Raw genomic sequence first — 6,937 nt, forward strand, 5'->3', positions numbered from 1 at the left:
TGATGGTGGAAATAGTCCCTGTTGAACCTAGGTTTGATTGATTTGTCCAAGGGCAGACCCAACAGTTCTCATTGTCCACAAGGAGGAAAGGATGAATGGAATTCTGGGCAAAACTAACAATAAAGCTGGGGTTGGGGGGGGGGGCGGGGGGGGGGATAAAAAACAACAAAAAATTAAATTAGCCTTAAAAAGAACTTTGATGTTGAGTTTGTATGTGGTCATTTTGTCAAATGATAGAATTTTCTCGTTTAAAAAAAAGCACGAGCTCCCTCCAGTGGCTGATCTAACAGTTTTTAAAAACAAGCTGTTTTAACTAGAAAAGGACTAAAACATACCTGGCTTTTCTGAACATAGTCAATATTACTGGGTTTCTAACAAGAGAGACAATAACTAGAATTCACATGTTAGTCACTTACTGATCTCGAGGTAAATTTTGCCTGTCGATGTCTAAGATATTTTAAGTTGTTACTTCAATAAATCGAATCACACAATTGAAGAAGCAGAAGACACTAGAGATTGTGCGTTTATTCATTCGACAAATACTAACTGATTACCTAGTATGTGCCATGTGTGGAGGTTTGAGCAATGAACAAAACAAAGTCCTCATGAAATTCGTATTTTATTGGAAGAAAGGCAGACAATAAACAATTAAGGTAGTATATACACAGTAGGCCAGAGGCTTATAAGAACTGTGGAGAAAAATAAAGCAGAGGGGAGTGTGGAGGAGAGGCAGGAAGTCACAGAAGGCCTCCCCAATAAGATGTCACTTGAGCATCAGAGGAAAACAGCACGTACGAAGACCCTGAGGCTTGATGCATTGAAGGCTGTTTTGCCTGGGGCAGAGTGGGGAAAGGGAATGTGATGGGAGAGGAGAGAGGTAGTGTGGCGTCAGATTATTATGTATGGCCTTCTAGGCCACTGAAGGATATTAGCTTTAAATCTGAGTGAGAAGGGAGGTTGGAGGAATAACCTGAGTCATTTAAGGGTCCCTCTGGTTACCACTGTAAGAACATACATGAGGCACCTGGGTGGTTCAGTTGGTTAAACGTCCGACTCTTCATTTCAGCTCAGGTCATGATCTCATGGTTCCTGAGTTTGAGCCCCACATGGGGCTCCTCGCTGACGGGGCAGAACCTGCTTGGAATTCTCATTCTCTCTCTCCCTGCCCCTCCGCCCCCTTCAAAATAAATAAATAAACTTAAAAAAAAAAAAAAAACAGGGGCGCCTGGGTGGCGCAGTCGGTTAAGCGTCCGACTTCAGCCAGGTCACGATCTCGCGGTCCGGGAGTTCGAGCCCCGCATCGGGCTCTGGGCTGGTGGCTCAGAGCCTGGAGCCTGTTTCCGATTCTGTGTCTCCCTCTCTCTCTCTGCCCCTCCCCCGTTCATGCTCTGTCTCTCTCTGTCCCAAAAATAAATAAACGTTGAAAAAAAATTAAAAAAAAAGAAAATAACAAACATAAGCGGGGGGAGGGATGGCAAGGGAAGAAGCAGAGAGACCAGTTAAAGGCCAGTGACTGAATATGTTTCCAGAAGGAGGGAGAGACCAACTGTATCCAATGCTGCAGATAAGATAAAGAATGAAAACTGAACATTGGACTTAGCAACATCACAGCAGTGGGTGACGTTGATAAAAACAGTTTTAGTGGAATGGTGGAAGCAAAGGACTGGTTGGCAAGTTTCTTAAAATGTAAATAAAACTTATCATTTGATCTAGGCATTCACCAAGAGAAATGAAAACATATGTCTACATAAAGACTTGAACACAAATATCGATAGTCAAAAATGGGAACAATTCAAATAGTTAACAATAGGTAAATGGATAAACAAAATACATTATATCCATACGATGGAATACTACTCAAGAATAAAAGGAATAAACTATTGATATACACAACATGGATGCATCTCAAAATTATGCTAAATGAAAGAAGTCTGACACAAAAGACTAATGTACCATTCCTCATACATAACATTTCTGCAAATGAAATCTTATGTTGACAGAAAGAAACTGTACGTTTGTCTGGGGACAGTGGAGCACAAGGGAAGTTGGGAATAATGGATATATTCATTACCTTCATGGTGATGATGCTTTCATGAGTGCATGCACATATCAAAACTCATCAAATTGTACACTTTATGGCCAATTTCTCGTACATTAATTACATCTTAATAAATTTGTAAAATAAATACATGATTATTAGAAAATCAAGGATGGGATCTCACGTGGAAGCAGGGGTGTTGGCGTTAGATAGGCTTAAAAAATATCATGAGCACATCAAACCCATCATTCCCAGCTATTATTGCTATATTTAGCATCAATTTAACGGAAAATTTCAGTTGATCATCATGTGGATCATACGATATGGCAGTGTAATAGTCGTGAGGTTGGCATGAGAATTGGCTTTGTTCAACACTCTCATTTTACAAAGAAGGAAATATTCCCTAAGGAATGCCACAAAGTTCTGTTACATAAATGATACTAATAAACCCTCATGGAGGTTACTACCTGTCTCAACGGAGTTATTGTTTCTTTGTCCTCTATGTATCCCCCCCCCAACCCGCATATCAAAACTTTACACAGCTTTCAAGACCTTTCTCAGGTACATCCATCTTCATGAAACATTTCCTTATTCTTCAAAACAAACATAATTTCTCCTCCCTTTATCCAAAGCTTCATTGTACCCAGCCAAAACTATCCATCTCACCAAGTTCTAACCAAGGAGATAAATGCATTAGTATTACACTGTTTGGAACTTTTTTTGTAAGGCTAATTCAGGCAGAAGGTGCACCCTTTGCCCTTCCCCACTTCCCTTCTTCCTACTGCTTCTAATACTTAATAGCTCAAGACTGGTGCTTCAGCTGCTGTCTGGACTATCATACCCTCCTCCACACAAAAGGCACCCCAAATAAAGATATAAGAGTGTGCGTCTTATGCAATCAAGATTTAAAATAGCCTCTAGTCTAGGCCCCTTTAATAAAGAGAGTTTTAGGGGCACCTGGGTGGTTCATTCAGTTAAACGTCTGACTTTGGCTCAGGTCATGATCTCATGGTTTGTGTGTTCAAGCCCCTCATTGGGCTCTGTGCTGACAGCTCAGAGCTTGGAGCCTGCTTTGAATTGTCTCCTCTTTCTGCCCCTCCCCCACTCGTGCTCTGTCTGTTTGTCTCTCTCTCAAAAATAAATAAACATTTAAAAATATGGGGTTTTTTTTTTGTAATTTAACTTTATTTTTTATTTTTTAAAATTTGCATCCAAATTAGTATATAGTGAAGCAATGATTTCAGGAGTAGATTCCTTAATGCCCCTTACCCATGTAGCCAATCCCCCCTCCCACAACCCCTCCAGCAACCCTCAGTTTGTTCTCCATATTTATGAGTCTCTTTCGTTTTGTCCCCCTCCCTGTTTTTATATTATTTTTGTTTCACTTCCCTTATGTTCATGTTTTGTCTCTTAAAGTCCTCATATGAGTGAAGCCATATGATTTTTGTCTTTCTCTGACTAATTTCACTTAGCATAATACCCTCCAGTTCCATCCAAATGGCAAGATTTCATTCTTTTTGATTGCTGAGTAATACTCCATTGTGTGTGTGTGTGTGTGTGTGTGTGTGTGTGTGTGTGTGTGTACCACATTTTCTTTATCCATTCATTCATCGATGGACATTTGGGTTCTTTCCATACTTTGACTATTGTTGATAGTGCTGCTATAAACATGGGGGTGCATGTAGAAAAATGTTTTTAAAGAAATTTTTACTCCATTTGAATCTAGATGATATGGTCCATTTTATAATTATTATAGCATCTCTTTTGCAATGGTATAAAGGAGATTTTTAGAATAATTCTCTTCCAGTTAAAAATTATTTGGGGATCAGAAAAAGATGGAAAGTTCTTTTGCCAATTCAAGACTAAATATAGAAATGAATATGGAGTTTTCTTGTCATTGATCTGGCTAATATACATTAAATATATGTAGATTATGTTACACATAATATATTGTTTAATATATTTAAAAGTACATACTCAGCCACTCTCAGCCTTAGTTTTCTCATGGATAAAAAAAAAATCCTGCTTTTAGCATGTTTGGGGGTAAAATGAACAAAGCTATATGTCCTCCTTAGAAGAGCACAGAAAGTCTAGCATCATTAGGACTGCATAATCTCAGCCAACTCATTTTTCTCAGCTGCTTCCCTGCTGCACACTCCCCTCCCAACATTGAGTTACACCAAAATTCTGGCCATCCTTAAATCCACCAGACTCTTTCAAGCCTTTATTCCTTTATACAGGTTATTTTCTTTATATAGAAAGCCTTTCTTTCCCTCCTCCATTGAAACTCATCTTTCAGGATTTCAATCAAGTAGTACCATAACCGAAACATTCTGGTTCCTCTAGGCTGGGTTGTCCTTCCCATTGCTTCCACTGCTCTACTAAAGGGACATTTTTATTCATTTTATTATTTTTTAATGTTTATTTTTGAGGGTGGGGAAGGGCAGAGAGAGAGGGAGACACAGAATCTGAAGTAGGCTCGAGGCTCTAAGCTGTCAGCACAGAGCCGGACACGGGCCTTGAAGCTATGAACCGTGAGATCATGACCTGAGCCAAAGTTGGATGCTTAACTGACTAAGCCACCCAGTTGCCCCCATTTTTATTCATTTTAAATGTGTTTGTCTCTTTGTCTCCCTTTTTAGTCTATGAGATTCCTAAGGGCAAATGTCTATGCCTCATTTATTTTTGTATTCTTAGCACCTACCCTAGTTCCTGACATGTAGATTGCAAAGAAAAGTTTGTGACATGGCCTAAGTGTTTCATTCGTGTCATATTTTTGTTTTTAAAGATAAATATTCATAGTATATAAGCTTATGAGTTTGAATTATATTAAATAATTTCAAAAAATTCAATATATTTCATTTTGGGAATATTTTTTTCCTAATACAACCTAACCGATTTTTTAAAAATTTAAATCTATGAATTTTTTAAGTTTATTTACGCATTTAAGTAATCTCTACACCCAATATGGGGCTCAAACTCACAACTCTGAGATCAAGAATCTCATGCTCCATGGGCTAAGCCAGCTGATGACCCTATGAATGGATTTTTAAAAAATATTTATTGCTTACATTTTCTTCTTAATAACTTCACAAGTACCCAACATAATGATTAATAAATAGAATAGTCATTTTCCAAACATAGCTGAAAAATTAATGGTAATTTGCACAGCAGTCTTGATTTTGCTTGTGCTCAGGTGTGATCACACAATTATCTGGTTTTTGGCTCATTCCACAGAGTTCTGTGATGACTTGGACTGAAAGTTGATGTTCTGTGAAATTGTTTATATTAAGCAGAAGAATACCGCTGCCCTTCAATTAATGCCATACCATTTACTAGGTGACCACTGTGAAACTCCTTTTTCCTTTCTCAACTAGTTACAGTCAAAACTGCCTGGACTGAAATCCCCAGCTCCCACACCAGCTATGTATTTGGGCAGTCAATTTGTCTGAGCCAATTTCCTCCTCTGTAAAGTGCAGATAATTATATTATCTAATTTAGAGGGATTTTCTGAGGATTAAATGAGTAATGCAAGTGAAGTGCTTGGAACAGTGCCTGGCACAGAGTGAGTGATCACATGTATATTTGTATTAACAGCCTAGCTTGTTCATTCATTCACCACATTTTTTGTCTTTGCACACAGTGAAATTGTAGAAATGTATTCTCTTCGAATTACCAGCATTTGAATTTAAAACTCTGACTGAAGAGTACTTATAAAGATTATAAAGGTGGTCCTTTAAATACAAATTAATTTGCTTAAAAAAAATTTTTTTTTTAACGTTTATTTATTTTTGAGACAGAGAGAGACAGAGCATGAACGGGGGAGGGGCAGAGAGAGAGGGAGACACAGAATCGGAAGCAGGCTCCAGGCTCTGAGCCCTCAGCCCAGAGCCCGTCGCGGGGCTCGAACTCACGGACCGCGAGATCGTGACCTGAGTTGAAGTCGGACGCTTAACCGACTGAGCCACCCAGGCGCCTCACAAATTAATTTGCATTTTAAAATCAATCAACATGTTACAATTAATCCAGGTCTTGCCCTTTTACCTTGTGTAGGTCAGGGGGGAGTTGAAACAACCAAAAGCAAAACAAAAACAGTATTTAAAGTTATACCAAAAAAATAACTTACGCTCCTCATTGCTCTTTTTTTGTTTTTAAATCTTCTTTTTTTTTATTTATTTATTTTTTTTTCAAACGTTTATTTATTTTTGGGACAGAGAGAGACAGAGCATGAACGGGGGAGGGGCAGAGAGAGAGGGAGACACAGAATCGGAAACAGGCTCCAGGCTCTGAGCCATTAGCCCAGAGCCCGACGCGGGGCTCGAACTCACAGACCGCGAGATCGTGACCTGGCTGAAGTCGGACGCTTAACCGACTGCGCCACCCAGGCGCCCCTTAAATCTTCTTTTATGTTTATTTGGAGAGAGAGAGAGAGGGAGGGAGAGCGCGAGCAGGGGAGGGGCAAAGAGAGGGAGACAAAATCCGTAGCAGGCTTCAGGCTCTGAGCTCTCAGCACAAAGCCCCACGCGGGGCTGTAACTCACCGGCCTTTGGATCCTGACTTGAGCCAAAGTCGGAGGCTCAACCGACTGAGCCACCCAGGCATCTCTCCTCATCCCTCCTTCCCACCACCCCCGCAACTTTCTAAAATAGGATAGTGCTATCTACTCCCAAAGGAAAAAGCTTTTTAGGCTGTGGGATTTAAAAAACGATTAATCCTCATGTGTCAGTCTCATAGGAGTGTCAGAATGACGAGATAAAACTAATATGTGTGCTAAAAAAAAAAAAAAACTTTGCATTTCATAATATTTCAAAACGTTAAGTAGGAGTGTTTGGCCAAGGGTGGAAAACGTCCCCCCCAACCCCCCTCCACGCCCCCCAAAATCCTCGCGTAAACCACTGC

The sequence above is a fragment of the Herpailurus yagouaroundi genome, unplaced genomic scaffold, assembly GCF_014898765.1.
Source record: "Herpailurus yagouaroundi ecotype Mexico unplaced genomic scaffold, PumYag 28, whole genome shotgun sequence".
NCBI lineage: Eukaryota > Metazoa > Chordata > Mammalia > Carnivora > Felidae > Herpailurus > Herpailurus yagouaroundi.